At 41.9% G+C, this 26,329-nt stretch overlaps 1 long non-coding RNA gene across 2 annotated transcripts; it reads right to left on the reverse strand.

The window, feature by feature from the left end:
- Positions 1-2,689: 2,689 nt before the first annotated feature.
- Positions 2,690-25,536, reverse strand: LOC120374338. Of its 2 annotated transcripts, XR_005586015.1 has the most exons (7): positions 25,396-25,536; positions 24,794-24,898; positions 9,264-9,417; positions 8,831-8,875; positions 7,359-7,427; positions 2,884-3,068; positions 2,690-2,757 (listed from the first exon to the last, which is right to left on the reverse strand). It is a non-coding gene; the product is annotated as an uncharacterized LOC120374338 (long non-coding RNA). The 2 variants fall into 2 exon arrangements; XR_005586014.1 differs by lacking the exon at positions 9,264-9,417.
- Positions 25,537-26,329: the final 793 nt, after the last annotated feature.

Below are 26,329 nucleotides of genomic sequence, written 5' to 3' on the forward strand. Positions count from 1 at the left end.
CATGCACTTCCACCGTAGGCGCGATCCTCTCCGCTGCCCTGAGCCCCAACAAGAGCCCTCATCCACGGACAGATACTCACCCTTCCCCCACACCCCTCACCCCTTCCTACGCCCAAACCCACAGCCCAGAGCCTGCATCCAAATCCCTATCCAAAGACGGCACCACTTGCCCCTTCCTGCAAACCCACCCCTACATGCACAACCACTTGAAACCGTCCCCCACCCCAGAGACCTATGTAGGAGCAGGAGGCTGTCCGTCCTGTATTGTACAAGCGGTCTGTACATCAGTGCACACCGTACCCAGCACAGTATGCGTCCATGTTTCAAACCCTGAACAGAAATGCAAAGTAAAAGAAAGATTTATTAACAATAACTGTTCCGTTTAATTTGTTTTAAAACGTGTTTTGGAAGTGGGGGAAACTTGGAGAACGGGTTATGTAACCGCAGATCTCACTCAACACAGAGACACAGGCCCAGGATCAGCTTCTCTTAAAATCAAGTGGAGAGTCATAGGTTACCCTGCTCTCCGAGGAAACTTGCTTTCAAAGCCTCCCGGATACACAGCGCTTCCCGCTGGGATATTCTTTCGGCACGGGTGTCTGGCTGAGCGTAAACAGCAGCCAGGCGATTTGCCTCAACCTCCCATCCGGCCAAAAAGCTCTTGCCCTTGCTCTCACAGGCATTGTGGAGCACACAGCAAGCAGCAATAACTACGGGGATATTCTTTTCGCTGATGTCCGAGCGAGTCAGTAAGCTCCGCCACCTCCCCTTAAGACATCCGAAAGCACACTCCACCACCATTCTGCACTTGCTCAGCCGGTAGTTGAAGAGTTCCTTCTCACTGTCCAAGGCGCCTGTATAGGGCTTCATGAGCCAGGGCATTAGCGGGTAGGCTGGGTCCCCGAGGATCACTGTAGGCATCTGCACATCCCCAACCGTTATTTTGTGGTCCGGGAAGAAAGTTCCTGCCTGGAGGCGTCTAAACAGACCAGAGTTCCTGAACACACGCGCGTCATGAACCTTGCCCGCCCACCCGACGAAGATGTTGGTAAAACGTCCCCTATGGTCCACCAGTGCTTGCAGCACCATTGAAAAGTAGCCCTTTCGGTTAATATACTGGCTGGCCTGGTGGGCTGGTGCCAGGATAGGGATGTGAGTCCCATCTATAGCCCCACCGCAGTTTGGGAATCCCATCGCGGCGAAGCCATCTATGATGACCTGGACGTTTCCGAGTCACTACCTTTGAGAGCAGTTGCTCAACGATTGCGTGGGCTACTTGAATCACAGCAACCCCCACGGTAGATTTGCCCACGCCAAAGTGGTTCGCTACTGACCGGTAGCTGTCTGGCGTTGCAAGTTTCCAGAGGGCTATGGCCACTCGCTTCTGCACACTCAGGGCTGCTTGCATCCGTGTGTCCTGGCGCTTCAGGGCAGGGGCCAGCAAGTCAGAGTTCAAGGAAAGTGCCCTTACGCATCCTGAAGTTTCGCAGCCACTCTGTTTCATCCCAGACCTGCAGCACTATGCGGTCCCACCAGTCCGTGCTTGTTTCCCGGGCCCAGAATCGCCGTTCCATACCATGAACTTGACCCATTGCCACCATGATCTCCACTGCGCGGCGTACCCTGCTTTGTGAGAGGTCTGCGCCACTCTCCTCACCGCGCTGCCGGAGCCTCCTCGCCCGATTTCTCAGCAGCTTACTGTGGAAGAGGTGGACGATAAGGTGCGAGGAGTTGACAACGGCCATAAGTGCAGCGATGATCGCAGCGGGCTCCATGCTCGCAGTGCTGTGGCGTCTGCGCTGTAACCGACCAGAAAAGGGCGCGAACAGATTTCCCGCCGGCGCTTTCATGGAGGGAGGGCGTGATTGACGGTTCGATGACAACAGTTACCCAAAACCACCTTCGACACATTTTTTCCCCCAGCAGGCATTGGGAGCTCTACCCAGCATTCCAATGGGCAGCGGGGACTGCGGGAACTGTGGGATAGCTTCCCACAGTGCACCGCTTCGAAAGTCGATGCCGGCCCTGTTAATGTGGACTCAGAAATTTGAATTAGTGTATTTACTGTGGATACACAAATTCGACTTCATAAGGTCGAATCCACAAATTCGACTTAAGTAGATTCGAAATAGTCTTGTAGTGTAGACAAGGCCTGACAAAAACTGGACACTGTTGTAGCTTTAGAGAAGATGGGCACACAGCAACCTTGCTAGGGAGCCTCATAAAAGTGTTGTGCAAAGGCCTTTGAAATCAGAAGCATATTTTGTGTTATCTTAAGGCATGAGTTAAGAATATCAACTATGTATAATAGAACTCTGCCCTTTGTCAAGTGTCAAACTGCCTGAGAATTCATTTCTTCCTCAAGACCCACAAACACTGACTCAAATCAGCAAAAGCTGTCACCACACCATTTAAAAAAATCCCTAAGTCCTGATCTTCCATTGCAGTTAGGCTCCAACTCTGTAAACACTGATGAATGCGAGCAGTCCTACTGAATTGATGAATGTAAATAGTGTTATGCATGTAAGTAGTACCACAGTACTTTTTGCAACATAAAGTTACTCACTTGCACAAGTTTTTGCAGGATCCAGACTTCAGATGGTAATTGCCTCAAGGCAGGACCATGTTTTCATTTACGTCTTGCATAAAACCATAGAATTAAATAAAATTATAGTGTATTGCTTGTTAAGTGCAGCATGTATTATCAATTAGCACTTAGATGGCAGAGGTGATTTACCTTTCAGTACCAAACCAGTCCTGTGGGAAATCAGCAACAGAAAAATATAAAAGTGTGTTCAGCAATATTGCAATTGCTACTCAAAGTAAAAAAGCACCACATTTATTACTGAAAGAACCTCTTGAATATTTTTTTCCTATCTTTACCTTATTGTTCTTTGCTCTTCTACATCAGTGCTGTAGATTCTTCTTTGTATATACATTCCCTGCCTCTTTCATATTCATTGTTGGATTTTCCATCCCTTGAAAGGCATCTGCGTTCACCATACCACTCTAGAGATAGTGTGTTTCAGTCCTGACCAGTCACCCAAAACATGTCCTTACTCCCTCTCCTGTAACAAAATGATAGTGAGAAATGTCATGCAGGATTTCAGTTCCAGCAGGGTAAACTGTGGTGGGAATATACAACTAAATGCTTTTCTGTCTTTTTATGTATGATTCCCTAACACTGCTACACTCCCTAGCTGAACTCTTCCACCATCTTTCTACCCTCTCATCTTTTCATTGCTTTAGCAAAATCCATTAGACTACACTTTCATACACAGTAAAAACAATACCCACAAACCAGACACTCCATGTAACTGTCAAAACAAGGGCACTACATGATCTGTGTGGTCATCATTCTCATATTCCCCCCCACACACCCCCATCCTTATGTTCATCATCTTTTCCTGATTTCTGAATTTCGACAGATACTTCAATGACTTCCATGTGGGTGGACTGCTGCACCTATGAAGGGCCTTACTGACTTCAGTAAGTCTATGGGCCTGATTCTCTTTTCAGTGATTCTGGCATGAGTCAGTGGAATTACATAGATACACATGAAAGGAGAATCAAGGCCACAATCTGTTTGGTAAAGTACTGTGTAGAGCTGGTCAAAAAATGGGGGGAAAGGGGCAGTAAAGTACTATGCAGAACTGGTCAAAAAATGGGGGGAAAGGGCAGTAGTTTCCTGTGGAAATGTTTGGGTTTTTCAGAAATTTGAATACCAAAGTTTTGGTTTGGGGTGTTCATTTTTTGTAAAACCACACACACACACCACACCACACAACCAACTCCTGGAAATTTTCCATGGAAAGCAGACACTACTTTTCAAATTTTTTCATTTTGTCCAAAACCCAATTTCCCATCCAGAGTCAGTTTCAGTGGAAAGCTTTTGAACAACTTTTGTGCTATGTACATATATAGTAATTTGGATTTAATCATAGAAAAATAAATTAAATAACTACCATCATCTCCTCCTCCTCCTCATTTGTTTATTTTTGTACATCTAGATTCCTGGCAAATATGGAACTTTTAGTAAAGTATTTTGCTATGGCAGCTCATTTACTCTATTTGAGCATTCCATTAGTCTAATGTTGGATGCTGCTTGATTTGTTATAGAGTTGGTCAAATTAAATTATTGCATGGGCTTATCTAACAAACTGCCACAGCAGCGCTTACTGGTGGACGTTATGAAAGAACGGATGATTGGATTGTGGAACTGAACTATATATACAACTTTAGTGTGGTCACACTGATTTACAGTAAGCAAAGATCTGGCCACTATATTGGGAAAAAAATCTGTTTATTGCCTTGTGTAGGGTTCATAATTCTCTCTGGGATAAATTTTCATCTCAAATACATTTTCCATTAATATGAGTGGATTTTGTCATGTGGTCACTATCAAGTGAACAAGATAAATCAGAGGAGAATGTGGCACAGTTCCTCCCCTGATGATTTAGTTGTGTATTAACTAATATGAAAGCCTGATCTGGAATATATTTAAATAGACAAATAATGTGCAGGGGGAGCAAGAACAGTTTCCAGTATCTACAACATTTCCATTTACAAAATTGTCATATAAAACATATATAAGAGGAAAATTCTACACATGCTTTATTTAAAAAAAAATTATAATGAACTATTTTCCTATATGATGTTTATGGAACTGTTTAAACAGCTTTTACAAGATTTTCTACAAAATTCCAATAAAACCCTTACAAAAAAGTTCTATGGAATTCTAAACAAACATTTAGAAACTGTTTAAAGAAAATTAGCTAATTTTCTGTTGAGATTTCTTTAGAATATCTTTTACAGCTAGAGCTGAGCAAGCTATTTGCAGTGAGCAATTTATTCTTCAGATTTAGCCTGGATTTGCCCCTACATGAATGTGAACTAAAAATAATTATATTACACAAAAATGGTTTTAACTAATCCTAGAGATATATGCAAATTAATTTGCTATTCAGGGCTTAGAACACTGTACTGTGTAAAACCATAAAATAATTGTTTGGCAAGTAGTTGTAATGTTTGTTTACATCTGATAGTACATATTACATAAAATAAGAGATTTAGCAGTAGTGTACTATGGGGACGTATAAAAACGTAATTTGTTCAATGTGAAATAAATTGTGTTAAGTCATGTAAAGAATGGTTATTATAGAAAAGCATTCTGAAATACTTTTTGGCATATTTATGCAGAATCGTATCTACAGGAAAACTTTAGATAGATTCTCTAAAGATTTTATATTAAAGTCAGGAGTTCATGCAGAAGCTGCAGAACTGTGTAGACATATTTTCCTTTAGGGACTGTTTGCAGTAAATACTCCAGATAGGGACTAGCAAATGCTTTGTATAACAGTGAAACATTTTTTTTATGAATATATCCCTCTGATATGCAAGAGGCTACCCTGAGTGCCATTTTCACTATAGCGACAACGGTCATCCTTACAAACTTTCTAGCTTTGCTTTAGACAAGTAGATTACATATATATTGTATGTTGAATGTTAAAGTTTTATGTATGCCTCCTTTCAATTCACTGTCCTAACTTATTGGTAAATAAAGGGGGGGAAAATGAAAAAAAGAGAACATGTGACTTTATGTGTCACATACTGCATAAGGAACTGGCAGATTTTTTTTTAAATCTATAGTTGTATTAGTGGTACGTCTTAATATTCTTGTTGCTCAGATTGTCCACATCGAGACATCAAAGTTACAGCTCAATGCTAAATCAGTATTTCAAATGTAGGCAAAATTACCTTTCAAGTATTGCATGACTTGAGCCAGATTAAGGTAACCTGGTACTCTACACATACCATGACATGATCCTGCCCCTGTTTCATGGCAACACCCTCCCTACTGCACCATAAGGGCTACCTACATAGAAGCCATGTGCCACCACTCCTCTTCAGAGAGACTGGAGCTCCCCTCCTCAGGCAGAAGTGCTCCTTCTCCCCTTCAAGAGATGCACCTAAGGTCCCGCTTAGGAGCACAAAGTACAGCAACAGAAATTCTCTCTCTCCACAAGAGACAGGAGTGGCAGTAGAGTGGACCCCCAGTAGGTACCCAAGAGGCTGAGTTGAGCAGGCTGGGCCTGTTGCACTGTTCACACAACGGGTTGGTATTGCTTGACTTCCTATATGCCATAAAGCAAGTAGCAGATCATAGGAGCCACTAGGAACAAATAGGTTTCAGAGTAGCAGCCGTGTTAGTAGCTCACTTCTTCTATCGAAGAAGTGAGCAGGAACAAATAGGTAATCCTCATAGCAAATAGCTTGTAATAAAAACTATTATATATATGCACTCATTTTCTGGACAAAAAAACAACATAAGTAAAGATGATGCACTGGTGTTTTCATTGTTCTAACAGTTTCTTCTTGCACACTTATAGCCCGGCTTGCTTAACTAAACTAACAGATTATTTCATTAGACTTTTTAAATGAATGAAATTCACATGAATGTATGGCACTGTCTTGGGATTCTAATACAAATCCAAGACTTCACTTACATCCCCTTGTTAAAAATATGCCAGACAAAGGGATTCACAACTGCATTACTCTGGTTTTAAGACAGTACAACTCCATTGATTTCAGTGGAGTTATGTAAAGCTGGAGTAACATAATGGTAAATCAAGTCCGTTTACCACAAAGTAATTTTATAGGTTTAGAAAATAGTTTATTCCTGACACAGACTGGTCATCTGTAATGGTCAGACCTTAGTGGCAAATGGGATAGTGGCAGATTCTCATTCTGTCCCACTGGTTGTGTTTATTATGCCCAAGACTTCAAAGCTGACTGTACATAGGTTACAAAAATGAACCAGACATTAAATAAAACATTTCTTAATAGTTTTTAATCTTGCAATTCATAGCTAAAGTTTGAAATGGCATAAAAGCTTTTAAATGTCAAAATCTGATGGGGCATCTTTTCTTCCCAAGTCAATTTGGAGTTGATGTAACAATTTATTCTACATCATATTTTCTTCCTTGCAAAAGTGTCACCCAGTGATTATGATGAAAGCAAAGACTGAATGTGTACTTCTATTAATTAGCAATTACTAGAAGACAGGTCCAAGTGATTACTGCTTCACAGACACGAAAATGAATTCATTACTAAAAGGCCGTTACCAGCAAGTGAATATCAGACCAGTGTTCGCAGACCAAAAAAGCATATTAAATAAATGAGTAATCAAATGATAAAGTGTATCATTTGTATAAATTATTGAAAGACAGCCTCTCCTTTTGATTGAGATGCTCAGCTCAAAGGATTATATATGTGATTTCATGCAAGGTGCAATGCCTTTGTTACAGTGAATCATACTTTTCAGAGAAGTGCTTGTAAAGACAGAAAAAGACACTTACCTGACTGGTGTGATTTCTAATTGGGGTATATTGTTTTGTGGTGACCATTCTGCTTTGTCATTGAGCAACCTACAACAAAGTTGTTTAGAGAGTAACATTATGATTGACTTCATACTTTCCTGATCCAGACTGTCATTTGGGGTAGGTGACACATTAGGCTAGATCTTCGGTTGACAGTTGATGAGAGTACAAATGAAAAAAGGAAGTTTAAAATCACTTTTACATCCTCAGGATCCTGCAGCTGATCTGCACTGGCCCCTGGCATAACAGAGTAGACTCCAGGCTGTTCTGCATTATGCCAGCTGCCCAAAGTGCCAATGGGCTGCAAGCATAAATAGGGGCCAATTTCTGAATTTGCCAGGATGTCAGATTTTTAAAGCTGAAATCTAACAAACTAGGTTTGCTAAAGAATCCAGTAAGATAACCCCCTTTTTATATAGAGTCAATGGAACATTAGCTTTCTAGTTTTAATGCTTTTTAATGTTCTTTTCAGGTCAATATTTAACTTTTGAATGGTATTTTTCAAATCAGGACATTTGCCTATTCTTAACCAACCAATAATTTAATAATTCATCCAGAACCACATTAGTGTACAGTCAAAAGTTCAGCACTCAAGTGTAGATACAACCAATGTTCTAGATGTGTAGTGTGTATAGACACACACACTATACAGTCTTGCAAGAAATTATCACAAAGAACAGTTCAAATTACCAAGATTTCTTATTACATTTACTTATAATCACAAATTCTCAATTTCTAACACACTTCCAATGATGCACTTGCCTTTAAGACACCTCCTAAGAGTGTGGTTTCTATATTTTGACTGGTCCAAAAGGGACGAGTTTAGAATATTAAAAGCAATTACTTACAACAAATTATTTTCATTTTCTCTTTGGGCAATTGAATTTTTATAAAAGGAATTAAAATCTAAAATATGGTTACTTGAGGTCTCACTCAAGAGCATAGACTCAGAAAGATAACCTATAGTTATCTATATTAAAGAATAAAAGGTGAAATAGATTCCATTTAAAAGATTGTAACTACTTCTTATCCTCTTAACCCCAGAATGCGGGGGAAGAGTCCTTGCCACACGGCTGGTCTGGTGTTAGTTGCACTTAGGATTCTGCAGCTTCTTGTGTTGGTTTCAGTCAATGCTCTCTTGAGCACATGGTGACTTCAGTTAATATACCCTAGTTTCAGAGCTCAAAAGAGGAGGCCACCCTCTTATTCTCGTTGGACACACATCAAGTGAGTGCTTAGGTTTTAGCTCTTTCAGTCTCATTGCTGCTTCCATTGGTATCCAGTTGACCGTGTTAGTGTAAAACAAATTTCTTCAATCCTTTTCTTATCGGAGTCTTTTAAAGTTTGATTCATTTCAAGGATTGTATTTCATTATTTGCCCCTACTATCAATTAGGATCCCCCTTTTAAGCAATTTTTCTTAATATCCTTAAGTTATACCCTGGTTTATACCTTTTAGCATTTCTTCTTCCTTGTGCCAGGCAACTCCTGCTACTTCTAGAATGAAACAATTATTTAGAATGAAAACCAAAAAATCCTTATATGCTGCTACATTTGGAGGACATACTCTATACATTCTTTGATTGTACATAAGCATTTCACCTTATTTATCTTATTTAGGACTTGCAATAGAACAAGAGACTTTCCCATATAGAAGGATGTAGATTGACTCATGAGGCCAACAAATGTGCAGATTCTAATGGGGTGAAAGATTATTCATGGGATATCTGATTTACAAGGGACACAATGTATAGTTAATACTTTGGGGTGAAATCACTTTGCAAAGCAAAGCAGGATGTGACCCTTACTGGGTAACTTGACGTTCTCTTTAGCTAGGATGGCAGACAAAGTTGTATGCAATATGCAAATTATGAGAACGTCTTACCTAGGTTCTTAATACTCTCATTTAGCTGTTTTGGTGTCTATATTTTCTGTTCTTGGAGACAGGAACTTCTAACCTTGGCTGATCTGTGGGTTCTTAGACAAAGTGTCTAATACGATGTGAACCATTTTCTTATTGTCTGCTTCTTAAAGGGATCCTATTTTGGAATAAAAAGAGGTGGATAGCTTTTCTAATTTTATTGAGGACCAGAAGGAATCAGTAGTTAATTCAAGGCATATCTCTTCCATATATCCTTTACAGAGCTTTCCAATCAGCCATGGCACAGGGATATCCTTCTCCCATCTGCTTTTTCCTAACTATACAGCCTCCTTTACTGGTGGATTTCATATAGGGAGAATCCTCCAGCTGACATTTGCATCAGGTTTAAGACTGCCTGCCACTGATAGAGCAGCACAAATTACCCTAAACGGGGCTGAGGATATGGCCCTATATTTCAGAAGTTGCTGATAGGCAATAATACATGTTTACTTCAATGTATACATAAATAATAATTAAAAAGACAAAGTCCAAAGCTTGCCATATAATAAAGGCTGGCATAGAACTCTAAATGAGAAGAGGCTGGTATTGGCTAATCCAAAAAAAGGTTATTAAATGAACATTCAGGTTCTATACACACCAAATCAAAAAAAGGCTAGATTTTCACTTGCATTTAAAATGATTATGGGAATCAATAAGCCATTATTTCAGAAGTAGATTGTTTCATCAACATGGGGCATAATAATTAACAACTCTGTTATGGAGGTTAATTGCAAAAACTATCAGAAGGCCATTATTGGCTGGGTCATATTCAGATTTAACTGAATCATATACAATGAAACATGAGCATATGTAACAAATGCTTAAATCATTTTTTCCATGGGACTGCATAACATTTTTTCCCTAAGTAGTAAAATCAACTTTTAAGATGAGCTTTCTTGTCCACTGATGTTTCTGTTAAGCTGTGTGGAGTGGCTCACAAACTTGGCTGCCAACCTCAGGGCAGACTATTACAAACCAGGGCACAAACTCCAAACTGGTTGTGTGTTCTATAACTAGACTTCACCGACCAAGTATCAAGTGTGAATTCCTCAAGCATCGTAACAGCCTTAACATGGAGTCACAGACAGTCTCCTTGGGCACTCCAGTCTATCTTTTCACCCAGGCTAGACTCCTTTTAGAGGCAGCCAGGCAGGCGCAGCAGCACCTGGAAAGGGCGGACGGACCAAGCAGCAGGGGGAGCAGCTTTTACACCAAACATCACAACAATATTCAGGTTACTCCCGGTCCCAAAGGACAAGTCACTTACCCAAGGTCAATTGCACTTCAGATTACACAGCAAAAACATCACTTGTAACCAATCCTATAATAAATTAACTAAAGATTTATTAACTAAGAAAAGGAAACAAGAGACTTTTTAATGAGGTTAAAGCAGGTAAACATACACACATAAATTAGTCAGTCTCAGGTTCTAAAGAGTAATAGAAGCTGCTGTAATGTGCAAGCTGTGTGTGTGTTGGACCTAACACAAGCCAAGCAGTTTGGGGATTGCTTATAGTTAGAAATATTGCCCTCTCCAAATTCCAAGCTACATAGTGATGACAATTTCTTCCTGAGAGGGATTTTTATTCCCTTCCTGAGTTCAAGCTGTGACGAGATGAGTGTTTGTGCATGTCCACTCTTCATGGTTGTATGGGAAAACAGTCTTTTGTCCACTGATGTTCCATAATGGTTTGTCTGGCATCTATAGGCCTCCTTTGGTTGGGCAGATGACACCTCTTTTGGTAAACTAGTAGTTCACCCTTGGTAATGCTTCTCTCCTGATTGTCGGGGTTTTATGTTTTGTAGCAAGCACTTAAATATTACCTTATAACAACATGGAATACAAATATTATAAGTAAAATTAATTCATGCAACAATTCACAAGCATCTCATGAAGTTCAAAAATACTAAACACCTCTCTAAAAATCTGATACTTTTTTAACAATACTAACACAAAGATGAGCCAAACTGGATTTTAGCTATGCATTTGTCAGTGTTCAGTGAGGCCTAGAAACTTTGGCATGAGCTGGCACCTATGATGCTGGCCGACCAGTTTCCTCTTCCTAAAGATGGCAAGTCAATAAATAATGCAATTTACATTCACTTTAGCTTCATTTCTAATATTTTCATGTTTGCTTGATTAAGTAGATTCAAAGTGATTTGGGTAAAAATACTACTTTATTCTGTTCATCTGGTGATGTACCCATACATATGCACAAAATATCCTGAATATACTGTGACAAAGTTCCTCCTCTAACTTGGTGGGGCCTGCGCTTATTGGCAGATTTGTTCGCCTCAGAGGTTCACCATGTGGGTCAGGGAACAGCCTAGAGACCTTCCTCTCTGGTAGAACCCACAGTCCAGGTCAATTCTTCCTGTGTCTGATCAGGAGTTGGGAAGTTTGGGGGCAACCCAGGCCTGCCCTCTATGCCGGGTTCCAGCCCAGGGCCCTATGGACTGCAGCTGTCTAGAGTGCCTCCTGCTACAGTTGCGTGACAGCTACAACTCCCTGGGCTACTTCCCCATGGACTCCTCCCAACACCTTCTTTATCCTCACCACAGGACCTTTCTCCTGGTGTCTGATAATGTTTGTACTCTTCAATCCTCCAGTAATACGCCTTCCCACTCTCAGCTCCTCGTGCCTCTTGCTCCCAGCTCCTCGCATGCACACTACAAACTGAAGTGAGGTCCTTTTTAAACTCAGGTGCCCTGATTAGCCAGCCTGTCCTAATTGATTTTAGCAGATTCTTAATTGGCTCCAGGTGTCCTAATTAGCGTGCCTGCCTTAATTGGTTCCAGCAAGTTCCTGCTTATTCTGGAACTGCCCGTGTTACCTTACCCAGGGAAAAGGGATCTACTTAATCTGGGACTAATATATATGCCTTCTATCACTCTTCTGTAGACATCTGGTCTGACTCTGTCACAATACCTTAACTGAATCAGATGAAGGTTTCTTGCACCCCCCATTAAAGTTCATGAAAAACAAAAAAAGCAACTTGTTCTATTCCTCTCAAACATGCTAAATGCAAAGTACTTATTGAAAGTGGAAAAAAGATTAAAATTATAATCAGAGAAGTGCACAAAGGAAGATTCTAGGGAAGCAATGCATGAAGTTTTAAGTATTAATATCGCACCATAGTATATATACTATTACCATTGCTTGTGATTGAAGCAGAGGACTGTGAACCAGAAGATTTGAGATCTATCCCCGTGCTGTGCCAGCACACTTGCTATATGACCTTGAGAAACTCTCAACTTCTCTGTGCCTCAATTATAAATAATAGTTCCCTGCTTCACAGAAGAGTTGTGTGGCTTAATTCATTAATTTTATTATTAAAAAAACACATTGACATTCGCAGATGGAAGATGCTAAAAAGTACAAATGTTATATAAAGTAATTTCCAGTCGATAGATTATGCAAAAAATGAAGTGATAGGTGAGAAGACCTAAGCAAAATTCATATTTGATTTGGTTTTAAGTTGATAATTATACAGTCTAATAACCATCATTTTCATTAATATTGAATATATTCACTGGAGAGTGTGTGTTATCCACCAGGAACATATCCATTAATAAAAAGGCTAGAAGGTATAACTGCAGTCAGGAGAGAGACAACCTCTTATACATAGGGAGAAAGTCTGATCCTACTGAAGCCAATGAGAGTTTTACCATTGACTTTCAATAGGATCAACCCATAATGTTCACCAGTTTTAGGATCAGATTCTTCCTGCCTTACTCTCTTTGAGTAGTACCTTACTCCTCAACTAATCTGTTTGAAATGAAGAAAAAGCCACTCAACATGAGTAAAGGCTTGCACCAGCACCCCCCTGAAGTTAACAGGTGTCTTTCCAAAGACTTGAATGGGCATTAAATTGGGATCTAAGGCCTGGTCTACACTAGGACTTTAATTCGAATTTAGCAGCGTTAATTCGAATTAACCGTGCACCCGTCCACACCACAAAGCTATTTAATTCGACATAGAGGGCTCTTTAGTTCGACTTCTGTACTCCTCCCCGACGAGGGGAGTAGCGCTAAATTCGACATGGCTATGTCGAATTAGGCTAGGTGTGGATGCAAATCGACCTTAGTAGCTCCGGGAGCTATCCCACAGTGCACCACTCTGTTGACGCTCTGGACAGCAGTCCGAGCTTGGATGCTCTGACCAGCCACACAGGAAATGACCTGGGAAAATTTGAATTCCTTTTCCTGTCTGGCCAGTTCGAATCTCATTTCCTGTGTGGACGTCGTGGCGAGCTCAGTAGCACTGGCAACGATGCAGAGCTCTCCAGCAGAGGAGTCCAGGGAATCTCAGAGTAGAAAGAGGGCCCCAGCATGGACTGACCAGGAAGTCTTGGATCTCATTGCTGTGTGGGGCGATGAGTCTGTGCTTTCGGAGCTGCGCTCCAACAAACATAATGCCAAGACCTACAAGAAGGTCTCCAAAGCCATGGCACTCAGAGGATACAGCCGGGATACAACGCAGTGCCGCGTGAAAGTCAAGGAGCTGAGACAAGGCTACCAAAAAATCAAAGCGGCAAACGGATGCTCCGGAGCCCAGCCCCAGACATGCTGCTTCTACAAGGCACTGCATGCCATTCTAGGTGGGTCTGCCACCACTGCCCCACCAGTGTCCGTGGACTCTGAGGATGGGATAGTGTTGACGGCCAGTTCCTCTGCAATGTTCGCAGACGGGGAAGATGAGGAAGGAGATGGGGGGGGCAGTCGACAGCGCTTACAACGCTGATTTTCCAGACAGCCAGGATCTCTTCATCACCCTCACTGAGATCCCCTACCAACCCTCCCCAGCCGTTACCCCGGACCCTGAATCAGGGGAAGGATCAGTCTGTAAGTGCTTTAAACATGTTAACATTTATTTTTAATGGAGCAGGAATAGTTACTGGTTGAAAAGAAGGTCAATATATATGGGGATAGAACTGAAATCCTCTTGGGAGATCTCCAAGAAGCTCTGCTGGAGGTAATCAAAAAGCCTCTGCATGAGGTTCCTGGGGAGAGCTGCCTTATTGGGTGCTCCGAAGTAGCACTCTTTTCCGCGCCAGGCTTTCATCTGGTACTCCGGGACCATTGCCTCAACAAGCATGGCAGCATAGGCCCCTGTTTTGTGCTCGCTTTCACACAGCATGTGCTCTCTATCTCTTTCTGTGACCCTCCTCAGGGTGATCTCGCTCGGAGACTCCTGCATTTAATTAGAGTAATTTGTTTACTATTAGTATTGGGAGTGCTTCACTGTTCCTTTGCATAACAAGAAGCGTCACTTTACAGCCACATGGTGGAGGCTGCAGAGTGGCAGCATACAGGGATCTTTCCCAGGGAACAGACACGAGGGGGTGGAACAGGGGCAGAGTTTATGCTTTCAGGATTGCCTGCAGCAAGAGGACAGTGGTATACATTCACTTTTAAGCAGCCAAAAGTCTTTGGCTTACCATGCCTGGCTTCTCCACGGATTCTGCTGTCCTGCCCCGCTTGTCTGATCTGCAGTGCAATCCCCCAGGCAATGAAAGTAAATACCGAAAATTCAAACTTTCCCTGAGTGACTGCGCATGAGATAGGTGCTGTGCATGGTCTTGTTCACAGAGACTGACTAGACTATGTTTCTTCTTTGCAAAAATGTATCTTTGTAAGGAATTCACTCCCTTTTTCCCATCACACAGCTGCAACTGTATCCCGACCTGCTCCAGCATGCCCCTCACAGAGGCTGGCGCAGATTAGGTGGCGCAAGACAAGGACAAGGGACGAGATGTTCGCAGAACTTATGGGCTGCTCCCGAGCCGAGGCGGCCCAGCAGAGCCAGTGGAGGGAGAACCTCTCTCAGCAGCAGCGCTCACACAGCGAACGGGAGGACAGATGGCGTCTGGAGGACCAGCAGGTGACTCAAACGCTGCTTGGGCTAATGAGGTAGCAAACGGACACGCTCAGGCGCCTTGTGGATGTTCTGCAGGACCACAGGCAGGAGGACAGAGCCCCCCTGCACTGTATCTGCAACCGCCCTCCCCCGCCACAAAGTCCAATACCCCCCTCACCCAAAATAACAAGAAGGAGGTGCGCCAAGGGCCGTGAACACTGTCATTCCACCCCAGCAGAGTGCTCAAGTACCAAAAAGCTCTCATTCGCTAAATTTTGAGAAGTCCTTCCCTTTCTGGGTCACCCAAGACCAAATCCCAGTTTCATCCACTAACTGTGTAGTTGATTATTAAAAATAGTTTGCTGTTCATTACTGTTTCCATCATTTTTCTTTACAGAAGACTTTGTGTGAGGGGGGGAGGGGTTTGGTAATTGCATAGGACAGTCACCATTACCAGGGTACAGACACGGGGGCAGGACCTACAGCAGGTCACACACACAGTGCAGTCACTAGGCACCCTGGTCACTCTGGGAGGTGTTTTTCACGTTCTGTGCTCCAGCTATATTTGGAGCTGGGTCTCTCCCCTGGCCCTGCCTGGATTGGGCCCTGGCCCCCACGGGTCCTCCCCCCACCCCGCCACGCTGCGTCCCTGCCTGACAGTAGAGCGGCTACTGGCACAAATGCTGTCTGCTGCCCCAGGGTCCTAGCGCCTGCCATCCACGAATGGCAAGGCAGGCTGCCCTTACCCTGCCCTTCCACCATAGCCCTGAGCCTCTCCAATGCCCCAAACCCTCAGCCCCAGCCAGAGCCCTCATCCCCCTACACCTCCTCCCCCTTCCCACACACCCCTCACCCCTTCCTATTCCCCCACCCCCAGCCCAGAGCCTGCACCCCTCACCCCTTCCTGCACACCCACCTGTAAACGTCCTGCCCACAGTCCTCCCCCGCCACAAGGCCACAGAGCCCCGCACACAGAGTCCCGAAAAGGAGGGATGGCAGTCTCCGTTGAAACAACCAGTCCAGGACTGCAGACCGCTCTAGGAGCAGGAGCCTGTCATTCCTCGAGTGTAGAAGCAGTCTGTACATCACTGCACACCCTACCCACCACAGTCTGCGTCCCTGTTTCAACCCTTTAACGCAAATTCATTAGTAAAGAAAACATTGTTAATTAATAATATTCCATTAGCTTTATTTTCAAATGTGTGTTGGAAGGGGGGATACGTGGTGAATGGGGTATGTCACCGCAAAAGAAAGTCAACAGTAACTGAAACAGGGGCAGGTTCAGCTTCTCTGTAAAGAAACTGAACAGTCACAGGTTACCCTGCAACCTGAGGAATCTCTCTTTCAAAGCCTCTCGGATGCGCAGCGCTTCCCGCTGGGCTCTTCTAATTGCACAGGTGTCTGGCTGAGTGTAATCAGCAGCCAGGCGATTTGCCTCAACCTCCCACCCCGCCATAAAGGTCTCCCCCTTGCTCTCACAGAGATTGTGGAGCACACAGCAAGTAGCAATAATAATGGGGATATTGGTTTAGCTGAGATCCGAGTAAGTCAGTAAGCTCCTCCATCTCCCCTTGAGACGTCCGAAAGCACACTCCACCACCATTCTGCACTTGCTCAGCCGGTAGTTGAAGAGTTCCTTGTCACTGTCCAAGGCGCCTGTATAGGGCTTCATGAGCCAGGGCATTAGCAGGTAGGCTGGGTCCCCGAGGATCACTGTAGGCATCTGCACATCCCCAACCGTTATTTTGTGGTCCGGGAAGAAACTACCTTCCTGCAGGCGTCTAAACAGACCAGAGTTCCTGAACACACGCGCATCATGAACCTTGCCCGGGAACCCGACGTTGATGTTGGTAAAGCGTCCCCTATGGTCCACCAGTACTTGCAGCACCATTGAAAAGTAGCCCTTTCTGTTAATATACTGGCTGGCCTGGTGGGCTGGTCCCAGGATAGGGATGTGAGTGCCATCTATAGCCCCACCGCAGTTTGGGAATCCCATCGCGGCGAAGCCATCTATGATGACCTGGACGTTTCCCAGGGCCACTACCTTTGAGAGCAGGAGCTCAACGATTGCGTGGGCTACTTGCATCACAGCAACCCCCACGGTAGATTTGCCCATGCCAAAGTGGTTTGCTACTGACCGGTAGCTGTCTGGCATGGCAAGTTTGCAGATGGCTATGGCCACTCGCTTCTGCACACTCAGGGCTGCTTGCATCTGGGTGTCCTTGTGCTTCAGGGCAGGGGACAGCAAGTCACACAGTTCAAGGAAAGTTCCCTTACGCATCCTAAAGTTTCGCAGCCACTGTGATTCATCCCAGACCTGCAGCACTATGCGGTCCCACCAGTCCGTGCTTGTTTCCCGGGCCCAGAATCGCCGTTCCATAGCATGAACATGACCCATTGCCACCATGATCTCCACAGCGTGGCATACCGTGCTTTCTGAGAGGTCTGTGCCACTCTGTGACTTCATGTCCTCACCGCGCTGCCGGAGCCTCCTCGACCGATTTCTCAGCATCTGACTGTTGAAGAGGTGTACAATAAGGTGCGAGGAGTTGACAACGGCCATAAGTACAGCGATGATTGCAGCGGGCTCCATGATCGCAGTGGAGTGCTGTGGCATCCGCGCTGTCACTAACAGGAAAAGCGCGCAAACTGATTTCCCGCCGGCGGGAGTGATAGTTCAATGATGACAGTTACCCAAAAGCACCCTCGACACATTTTTTCCCCCAGCAGGCATTGGGGGCTCTACCCAGCATTCCAATGGGCAGCGGGGACTGCAGGAACTGTGGGATAGCTGCCCACAGTGCACCGCTTCCAAAGTCGACGCTTGCCCCGTTAGTGTGGACTCAAAGTTGAATTAGTGTCCTTAGTGTGGACACACAAATTCGACTTTGTAAGGTCGATTCCACAAATTTGACTTAAGTTGAATCGAACTACTCTTGTAGTGTAGACATACCCTAAGAGTAGCAGAATTTGGTCTTTAGTGAATAATTTCCAATAAAAGCAATACTTACATTAACCGCTTTTTGCAGATAGATCACTTAGTTTAACAGTGTTTGGAATAATTTCTTAAGTATTTATTACACTAATTCCTGGAACACTCACAACTATGATATATCCCCTGGAAGTTCATCACAGTGTCAGACAATGAAGGAGAAGTATTCATTAGTGGCAGGAATTATAGATATCATTGTATAGAGTGACAGCAATTCATGACATCACCAGTATAAAGTTTTAGAAGAACTGAAAGACAACAACAACTGAGGCATGAGCACAGTGGCTCCACATCAAAGCTGTGTTTGCAAGATACACAAACGTTTCAGCAGATACAAGCCTAGCTCAGTTCTTTCTGAGTTAGCTACCAGGATTTGCACCTGGTGCAACAGCTGTCCATGGACTTCAAGAATCTCATGTGTCAGGTGTGATTATGCACAGAATACACAATTGACAAGCCCACCCACTGGATAAGGGAATGGCATTAATTGATTACATGTGTTCTATGTCTGATCACCAGCTGGCAGACACAACATCTTCCATGCTAGACTCTGAGTGAAGCAAGTGAATAACAGAAATAAGAGGACACAATAAGAAAAATAGACTTGATTTACAGCTGTGACTTAAATTGTTCAAGGATAAATGCTAATTGGCCTTTTATTCTATGATTCCTTCCTCACAGTGTGGGTTATTTCTTTGTCAGACACAGGTGACTTGCACATAGGAGTAAGTCTTAGTGGTTCAGAAGCTCCCTAGGGCAGATTTCTTCTGAGTGCAAAGTGCCAAACTACCGGTGCACAATAAACAAAATAATAATAGTGATTATCACCAAACTCTATTTTCAATAACAGAAAAAACAAGTGAATTATCTTGTTTAGTAAGAACAGTCTCCAGCTCAGAAGTTTCCTCTGATAAATATGCACATTATCATCTTTACTCCAGTCCTTTGGCTTAAGGATTATTTATTAAGTGCAGAGAACTCAGTTAGGGATTGTCTTTAAAGAGTGAAAATTTTGCAAGTGTTGTTATTTGAATGCAATACTATTATATCTTAGTTCACTATATCAATATTCTTCTCAATATTCCATACTATCTGAGATTACCATAATTGCTTCTGAAATATTGTATGCTAATATATAGACTCTAGAGCTTTAAAAGCTTTAAATCGTTTTTCTTAAGTATTCTTAGTTTAGGAAGTGTAAGACCTGACACAACCCCCATGTCCTCAGTTTTGATTAAATAGTTTTCTTCCCATGGTTCTGATTAACTATTTTATTGCTGCCCCCCTCCACACACACACACACACACACACACACACACACACACACACACACACCAGGTGTGTGTGATTAATTTTTCTACTCATTTTCTTAAACAAAAAAAATACAAAAAGATAAATGGACTTACAGCTCATATACATCACCAAACACCACACATTTCACAAGAAAGCCAATACAATTATTCTGTTATGCAACTTTACAGTTTGTCAAAGCTGCAGGAGCAGAGAACACAAAATCAGACAATATTACACAGACATTACTTGTTCGAGTGGGTAACAATAAAAAAAGACAGACACAAATAGGCAAAAAGGGAAGAGAGGACGGGGAGGGAGAAGAGGGATAGGAAAAAGCAGAGAAGTCAGGTGGAATGGAAGTCTGCTATTATTTGAGCTATCGCAGCATTCTTTACCCAAATATAACAAGAAACAGGGTCTAAATTTCTTCACATTCTTATAATTGCTCTTTACATTGATGAGCTAGTCTTTCTTTCGTTGCTCCCTCAGAGAAATCCAAATACCACCTATTATAATGAAATGTAGTCATTTCCTCTATCTTACTTATGGCACAGATGGAGCCCTCTCCTCCCATATACAATCTATTATAACAAAAAATAGTCAAGAGAGGCTTGAGCTTCTTTAAAAATAAGAGATGGATGGCCACCTAATTTCAAGTGGTTATTTCATTCCCATCCTTTTTCCAATCCCTGGCCACCATGGCATAATTTACTGGTTTTCTAAAAGACAGATATAAATTGAGATAGACATGCCGAACAAGTAGTTAGCAGACAACGGGTTACCTTAGCAACAATAACCACGTGAAAACTCTCAATATTTCTCCACACACGTTCATTTGAGACTAAATATCTGATTATAAATGTATTACAATAGATAGAAAAGTAGTATTCAAGCCATCTACAAAGAATGGATCGCTGAACGTCTAAGTTATTTTTGTATAGCACTGCACCGAATAGCTGAAATAAGGAGCATTTTCCTTTTCTCTGGTAGCAAAAGAAAGAGCTTTTACAGTTCTTTGACTTTGTTTTCATAGAGAGAGCTGAGATTCACAGACTTTAGGCCTAGAAAATAACAATTAGGTTATCTAGTTCCTGCAGGATTGTTCCTGGTACTTTTATAGTGCTTTGTCCCATGCACTTTTAAATGTCCCAAGTTATAGGTTTCCACAACTTTCCTTGGAAGACAGTGAAATAGGTATCATTAGGAGGAAGAGATTCCAGTTATTCAATCTCAGTATTTCTTTTCTTAATTTCTTACTTAATTTCATCCCATAACAACTGTATATAACAATAAAAACCTAACAATCCCCTGCCTCCTTGGTGTATACCCATTTCAACCTTTTCATAGTCAGTCATTGTGTCTTCCTCTATACATACTTAGTTCATTTAAGTTTCTCCCTTAATTCATATCCTCCAGGTTTTTCCATCATTTGTTCCCTTCTCTAGACTCCCTCTACTTTGTCTAGATCCCTCTAGTTCTTAAACATCAGGATACCCTAATTAATATCACCTGCAACCTGGCTTCATGCTACATGATATTGGCAGAGCATTGGTCATAGTTCTCCTTCATATCTACATTGACAAACTGTCCCAACTTGCGCTCCCATTCACCTTTTCTACAGTATTTACAGAGTTTGCCATCACTTTGTGCTGGATAGTGTAAAGCTGGCTTAGCTGTCAAGAGCAGGCCCATTTTAAAACATGACACATATGAACAAGTAACTGTTGAACAAGCCCAAAGAAGTATTTGCTGAAACAACTAACTATTGTGAATATGTTTATAGTAAATAAGGGAGGCAGAAACTAACTACTAAAAAAATACCCACAGTAATTAGTTTAAACAAAGTAGGCAGAAACATCCAGAATGGATAAGCTTGCCTTACTCAATCTGCAAAGCAATTGGTCTTGACATGCAAGAAATATAGATATTAGTAACAAGGAAAGATGTATATAAATTGTGTGGTTTGTGACATGAATTGGAATTGGGGTATCACCCTGTACCTAAACCCCCTGCCTCTGGGCCCGGCTAGTGTGGACAAAGAGCTGTCATGTGCCCAATAAAGTAACCTGAGTGACGAACAGGAATTGAAAGGAGTTTTTGGATCCCATGGAACTGGAAGAAGTGTTTTGTCCTAAAGAACACAGTAGCTCCTGGACTGCAGTGACTCCTGAAGAGCTGCTGAACAGGGAAAAGAAAATGGGACCAAGACTAGATATGATGATGTATTATATAACAATCCGTGGGGGAAATGTGTCAGCAAGGTCAGTCTCCTCCTTCCTGAGAGCCACAGAGTGAAGGGGTGGGGTTCACCTTGCTTTACCTTCTCCTCTCACTCTCAACATGCTGTGTCAGCTCCAAAACAGAACTGTCTGCTATATCCCAGGAGTTTGTGCTGAGAGCCTGCATGACCCATTCTGCCTCTTCTGCTCTGCTGTCAGTAAGCCTAGGAAGGACACCCCACCTGGGACATGGTATTTCATCCACATATATTGTCCCTGTTCCCTTAGTACCATTTATGGTAGTGAAGGGAATGGAGAGCTTTGATGGTCATGCAGGTGCTAACTAGCTATTTCTTATGATTCTTCACTAATCATAATTCAAATAGGGCTCCCTAATCACAAAGCACAGGCAAGTTCTGTACAAGGCAACAGAGTAGAGCCAGGATTCAGATCTCAGTATTTAATATCAAAATTATTCCTTATTAATCTTTTTTGAACTCTAAAGAATTTTTAGGATTATCATTTATTTATTGCTATTGGAAAAATGAAATAGATTTACCTGCAATGACTCCCCCCATTCATTGTATTCATGCTCAGAGACATATAGATACCTACACTACCAGTGTCTGCCAATGAATAAACTAGAACACTTTCTGGCTGGCTCTTCACATTTTGAAATTTCCAGGTGTGCCATGTTTTTGGAAGATGTGCTGGGAATCATAAGTTACAGCAAACCCAACACCATTAACCCATAACACAGCAGGAAAAAATATGGCTTTCAAAATTCTCCTATCTGATCAATTAGTCAGTGGTCGCTCTCAGGGAAAATTCACTAACCACTCAATGCCAAAATGTCATTCTTTCATTTAAACAACACTAATTAAAACAGAACTTGTACCACTCAAAACCTCAGACCAAGGCAAACAGAGGCATATTTTAATTGATTCTCAATTAAGAACTATTATTTGCATGGTGTGCAAATAGCAACCTGTTTTAACCATGAATGTGACAAATTAGCAAGTTTATTTTTAAATGTTTCAACCTATCTGCAACTTCTTATGGCTAGAGACCATGTACTTACCTCTAGGTTTTGTTTTGGTTTTTTCCCCTGAGTATAGTCCCTTTCTAAAATCTTAATATATATATAACTTGCTAATATATATACACATACATACACACCTTACAGGTATAGTTTCTGGGGCTAGGGGTGCTCCCTGGCTTGAAGTGATTTCCATCATATACAGGGCTTACAGTTTGGTTCAATGGCTCTCAGCGCCCCCATTATACAAAATTGTTCCAGCACACCTACTTACAGGCATAGATCTGGATTAAGTCAAGGAGAAATCCCACTAAATCACCATAGGATTTTGTTTGCTGAAAGTCTACACAGATTATAAAGTTTCCAGTAAATATGCAACAAGATTTTTTCCCATTTCTTTTATATTTACACCAAATTGCAAAACAAAACACTCCAAACCTTACTGTAGGGAAAAAAAAAAGTAACTGCCACCACTGAAATCAAAAGGAACTTTAAATTGTCTCTGTATAGCGGGTCAGATTCCAGCTAGAGCAGAAGGCTGTTACTGTGGGGGAAATCTCCACCACTATGAAGCCAGCCTAGATAGCGCTAGCATCTACCCCATGACCCTTGGGTAGGGGGTGTGCCAAGGAAATCCCATATGCTTGTAGAGATCATATGGACAACAGAATAAATTAAAGCAGCCTAGAGGCTTACTCCAAAACTGGCATAAAGCCAGAAGTTTTAGTGCCAGAACAAGGGCCAGCATAGACTGGCTTTACAGAATAAGGGAAGGGAAACATTTAAACTTGTTGATAAAAATCACCTTCAAATGTATAAATATATTGGAGTATAAATTAGTCGCTGTTTAATATTCTGATTCCAAATATACTTAGCTGTTTGGGGTTTAAACACACTCAAATTTACTTTACAACTAAATTATTAGTACCTGGATCCAAAGTCTAATGAAGTCAATGGGAGAATGTCCATTGACTTCAAAGGGCTTTGGATCAGGCCCTCATCTTTTTCACATACATCACTATTTGGTTTATGTGTCCACAAATCTGCCATCAAAAAAAGACCTTGTCAGATCTTCCTACTTCAAACTGAGCTAACTACAGACAGTAAATGATCACAGAGCAGGATCCTGAACTCTCATAATCCGTTTTAATTGATTGTATGTTTCATTCTCCCCTCCAACCCATGACCAGGCCAGCAGAGAGTCCTCATTAAAGTGTGAAATGGATACTGAGTGTCAAACAATCAATCCAAATACAAACTCCCACATCAGTGGCACCCACTGAGATGGATGTGAATACTGAACAGCTAGGCTGATTTTAGCATTATGATATTAGATGTCATTACTGTGCAATTTTTTTAAATGTATTGACTTTCTAATACTCTGAAATATTTCCTAAAGGAAAAGGTTTCTAGAATAAATCAGCTACCCTGTGAACAGTTTCCTAGCTTTAGATACAGCTAGAAGTGAAAGACATAAGAAACACCAATTCAAACTTCAATAAGAACTGTGACTATTCTGCAACATAGCAACCTGATGTAAAGATCTGAATGGCTTTCACCAAAAATGAGACGTGTGAGGCTTTGCATAATGATACCTTTTAGCTGACTTCGATCATTTACATTTCTGAACATAATAAAATGTTTTTAAAAAATAATCAGTGTCAAAAAGAAAAGTTTAATAATGTTCTGAGTACTACCGTACATTTAAATACAAGGTATAATAGTCTAGTAATGGTCATCAGATCATAGTGGTGCTTGGAAAACACAATACTGACTTGCAAACAAAAACAGAAGTACTTATTTGCCATAACAGTGGCTCCAATAATTTCTAATGAGTGATTCATAGGAAATGGGATGACTGGTATGGTTTAGGCATCTGGGAAATGTTGACCTTTCATTAACAATGCTGTTATTTATAGGAATGTTAATAGATGCCATCAAAATAAAAGCAATGGGTGAAGCTAGAAAAATGTGTTTGCAAACTACAGAGAATGGCATATGGTCCTCATAAACCTCGCTTTGAAATGTCAAGAGTATCTTATGAAATAAGCATAAAGAATTTAGGACAAACTAGGAAATATGATTGCCTACCTGAAGGTATTAGCATAATTCAGAGAAGACATCAAGATCTACATGTCCAATGTTAACCAGTTGACAGTACTTCTTAATATGATGGTTTTCTTTTCAACTGAGATTCTGGTAAAAAATTTAAAGGCAATCAGTAAGAGATGAATTAGTTAGTAAATAGACCAGCCATTTTATAAGGATGAGATTTAGATTACTTCTAAACAACTGTGCAGGGGATTGTGAGTGTGCAAAACACCACTACACCCCCCTGCATGACTGTGTTAAGATAACTGGAATTGTGGCTCTGGGTCCTCTGTAGAGAGTAACCATAGATACTGATCTTCCCAAAAGAAAGTATCAAGAGAGGGAGAAAGAGGTTGGATATAAAACAGCCCTCACAGCTGTCTGGGAGCAAAGAGAGAATTAAGATGCACCGTCTCCAGGCCTGTAGTAAAAGACTTCCTCCTTGGAGCAAAAGGGCCAGGTGAGGAGTTGTGACTCCCTGGCCTTGTCTACACTGGGGGGGTGGGGTTTGGGGAAATCGATGTAAGATATGCAATCGACTTCAGCTACGAGAATAGCGTAGCTGAAGTCGACGTATCTTAGATCGACTTAGAATCACTTACTTTGCGCCCTCGTGGCACGGGATCAACAGCCGCCACTCCCCTGTCGACTTTGCTTCTGCCTCTCGCCTCTCCTTCCCTGTGCTCCTCCAGGGGTGGCACAGTGAGATGCTGCCTCTCGAATCAGGGATGAGCCTAATGGCTTAATCCAGCCCTGGAATTAGCAATTAGAAGAAACATGACTGTAAGGATACAGTATCTTAACAGAAGAAAACAGCTATTCATAGATGTCTGATTTCCAGGCAAAAGTGACAAATTTGTTGAGTCCTGAAAGTTCAACTGAAGGAAAACCTTTTTTCCACCCATAAGAAGAAAAGAGAAGAACCTTCTTTGTGAACTGTTCATCAACACTAGAATCCATCATATAAATTTGATTATAGCCTCAATTTACAGTATGTTCGTGTTTATGAAACTGTACGAAATAGTGCACATCATGTGGGAGTGATAGCCAGTGAATGACTTTTGAGAGTTCAGTGCATGGATAGGCTTGATTCAGTTATAGATTAGGACCTTTATACTTGGGTATGGGGAGATTCTAATGGGATATTCAACCATTATAAAAATGTGCTCTTCCTAGCACAAGCAAGGACAAAACTCCCACAGATTTCAACGGTGCATGACCAGGCCTTAAAAAGAGTTATTCTCCGATAATGAGGAAATAATCACACATAGATGCATAGATTATAAAGCCAGAAGGGCCTACTGTGATCATACAATTGAAGCTTCTATATACAAACCACAGGAATTCTTTGAATTAATTATTTGAACTAGAGCATATCTGTTAGAAAACCCATCCACCATTGATCTAAAAATTGCTTGTGGACAAGAATCCACCACAACCCTTGGTAAGTTGTTCCAAAGGTAAATTACGCTCACTGTTAATGTATGCCTTATTTTCAGTCTGAATTTGTCTAGCTTAAACTTCCAGCTATTGGAT

Source organism: Mauremys reevesii, linkage group 11 (genome assembly GCF_016161935.1).
Source record: "Mauremys reevesii isolate NIE-2019 linkage group 11, ASM1616193v1, whole genome shotgun sequence".
Classification (NCBI taxonomy): Eukaryota; Metazoa; Chordata; order Testudines; family Geoemydidae; genus Mauremys; species Mauremys reevesii.